Below are 3,585 nucleotides of genomic sequence, written 5' to 3'. Positions count from 1 at the left end.
AATGTGGTTGTCTTCGTCTTTTAGTCAAAACAAGAGACTCCCATGAGGGTACGTTATAAATTTTGCCTCAGTTTGTGTTACACATTTTGAAAGTAGCGTTCTTTTTTTTAAATAAGAAATAACTTTATTGATCCCGCAGGAAATTGTTGCGCCAGAGTTTCAGTGTAAAGGAACATACACAAGGAATCACACAAGATATAAAAAAAAATAAGAGAGAATGTAAAAATACCAAGAGTTAAGTTCTAAAACAGGTCAGGTGCAGACAGAAACATACAAGTGTTTTCTGCAGGATTAATTTTTATTCTTGTAGAAAAGGAGATCTTTTCTTGTGAATTTAAAAATGTTCAGGTCACTTCAGGTTGAGGGTGAGGTTCTGCCTCAAGTGGAGGAGTCCAAGTATCTCCGGATTTTGTTCACGAGTGACGTGAGATTGACAGATGGATTGGTGCTGCGCCTGCAATATTGTGGACTCTGTGCCGGTCTGTTGTGGTGAAGAGAGAGCTGAGCTGTAAGGCAAAGCTCTCTATCAGTCGGTCTATATTCCTACCCTCACCTGGTCATGAACTCTGGGTAGTGACAGAAACAATGAGATCATGGATACAAGTGATTGAAATGAGTTTCCTCTGCAGGATAGCAGGACTCTCCCTTAGAGACAGGGTGAGAAGTTCAGTTATCAGGAGAGACTCAGAGTAGAACCACTGCTCCTCCACATCGAGAGGAGCCAGTTGAGCTGGTTCGGGTATCTGGTAAGGATGCCCCATGCGCTACTCCCTAGGGAGGTGCTTCAGGCATGTCCGACTGGGAGGAGACCCCAGGGATGATCCAGGACACGTTGGAGAGAATGTCTCTCAGTTGACCTGGGAACGCCTTTGAGTTCTCCCAGAAGAGCTGGAAGAGGTGGCTGTGGAAAGAGATGTCTGGACTGGACCTCCCTGCTCAAGCTGCTGCACCCGAGACCAGAATTCAGAACAAGTGGAAGATAATGGATGGATGGATGGATTTAAAAATGTTATTTTTGTGTTTGCTGTCCAGTTTAAATTTACATCATGCAACAATAGACTGATGACTGACAATGGTTTTATTCTTCAGTCCATGTCATTTCCCTTCAGACCTGAGTTGTTGTTTCCTTTGGTGTTGCTTCAGGGCCCAGAAAATTTATTAAATATATAAATAAATAAAAATGATCACGGCCACTCAGCGTTGTTATTTGGCCTTGTCTTGTGTACAGAGATTTCTCATGAATTTCTAATCACTGGATGATTTTTTTTTTTTTTTTGTCGTAGATGATGAAATGTCCAAACTATTTGCAGTTTAACTTTGAGAAATGCAGTTCTGAACCAGTGGTATTCTTTTACAAAGTAAGTATTTGTCTGTGCTTGTTTATCTGTAGCGAAAAGTTTCACAAACCATTGATTGGATTTTATTGAAACTCTTAGAAAGGAATAACTGGATGATCAATATTTGTTGAACCTAATCATTGCAATATTTAAAAAAAAATGACATTTTGTTTGTGCATTTCATCTTTTGTCAGAACGATTATGTTAAGAATGAATTAAACTACAACCGGACACCAAAACCATAATGCAGTAGTCCCTCGCTACTTCAAGGTTCGTTTATCGCTGCTTTTCAAAATAAGATTGGCCATAACACACAATTTGCTGATTGATGGATGAGAGGCACGATCAGCATGGAATTTTTATTTAAAATAAATTATTTAAAATTATTTAGCACCTGCTGCATCTTTGTGCAGCCCTTACTGCTGCAGGATAAACTTCCTGCTGCAGCTGATCAGCTGTTCGTGCAGAGCGGAGAAGTGGGCGTGGCCAAGAGCACTTACAGGTGGCAAAGACCAGAGGAGGCAAGGAGCTGAAATCATCATATTCTGTGCTCTTTTAGAGCATTTAGAAACATTGTTTAGAATTTTATGAGTGTGGGAAGGGTTTAAAACACCTTTACATATATATATTTAGCATATACTACTACTTACTACTTGTACTACTAATGTATTTCCACTTGGCGGTTTTTCATTTAGTGCTGGTCTTCAGGGTGTAGAGCCCCTGTGATAAACGAGGGACCACTGTTTTTGTTTTGTTGTTGCTAAAATATGTTTTAAACAGGACTTTCATATTAAATAGGACATAAAGTTTTAAATGAGTATGATTGGTAGAACTGAGTGTTGGCAGAACTCTGATTTAAACTCAGTTGGAGGGGATTCAATGAACGTTAAGAAGCACATTTTACTGCAGTCTTGGTGCAGCAGCTTTACTGGATGAGAGCCGACCTTTTGGTGTGTTTCCTGCAGATAGTTTTCTCTTTTTGTTCATACGTTTTATCACCCGTCATATAAAAACTGCAAAGTTTTTGTTTGTCTATGTACGTGCATTAATGTGCCTAACTCATGAACTACTGGACTGATTTTAATAAAACTTCCAGGAAACAATCATCTACAACAGATTTTGACGTCAGTCCCATTCAAGATGACGGCCGCATGCTATAATTCAGATATTGCACTAAGATTTGAAATGGTAGTAGCCCAGAGTCATTCTTACGACATGCTTTAAGCTTGGCGTCTTGCGAAATCACATGCGATTGCATATAAATGTTCTTTTCAAGACCCCAAAACACTGACATGAAAGTTAGCAGGTGAAATGCATTTCTTCTATTTTATTTTATTTTTTCTCAGGAGCCATGAAAACCTCTGCTGTGTCTATCGACTGCCGCGTTCATAAATTCATACTGAATGCAGCCTGTCAGGCCAAAGTGAGGAGTCAACCTGCTAATTTAAGCTCCTTTTAGCTGTCTGAAAACACATCTGCAAATGAAAACAACCCAACAGCCGTCTGAGTTTAGTGTGTGGTCATCAGGAAACCATCCAGCTGCTCCAGATGTTGCACGAGAGTCGCGTTCATCTTTTGGTAGCAAGAAGATTAGACCTGAATAATTCATCGTGAATGGAACCGATCACACGTATGTGCACTGTTGACGGGGTTTTATTACACAAACACTTCCTTTAAGGCTGAGCTGCAGCGTGAACCCTCCGCCTGTGGTTTGGCAGTTGTGGTCACTGAACAACTCTCACTTGTGGAGGGTGAAGAGAAGGTGGAGCTGAGCAGAGCAAACATGCCCGCTCGTTTACCCTGGATTTGTTTAGGTTTAAAGAAAGATTTTTATTTTTGTAATGCTTGATGGGGGTTTTCTCTGGTTTTGTTTTTTATTCCAGAGGGAAAACGTGCATTAGTTCTTTTTCTTTGTGCACAGAGGAAGCTGCTCGGTCCCTCTGGCCTCTAAAAGCCCAAATGTTTGGCCTTCAAGATGAGCTCTTTTAAACACATTCGTATGTGAGCGCTCTGTGAGATTTGTGTTTATTTGTGTGTGACTGTCTGGTTTAACTCCCACTTTCAACAGCTGCGGCAAATACAGCCAGACCCCTCCATCACCAAGTCTTCCTCCTACTCTGCTTCTGTCTGCTGCATGGCCTTTCTCTCTCGTTTTTTGTCCGTTTCTCCTCCTCCCTCTCTTTCCTACACACACGCACACGCACACACACACACACACACACACACACACACACACACACACACACAC

The sequence above is a fragment of the Nematolebias whitei genome, chromosome 13 (genome assembly GCF_014905685.2).
Source record: "Nematolebias whitei isolate Nwh7 chromosome 13, NemWhi1, whole genome shotgun sequence".
Lineage (NCBI taxonomy): Eukaryota > Metazoa > Chordata > Actinopteri > Cyprinodontiformes > Rivulidae > Nematolebias > Nematolebias whitei.
Note: the sequence above shows the minus strand (reverse complement) of the source record.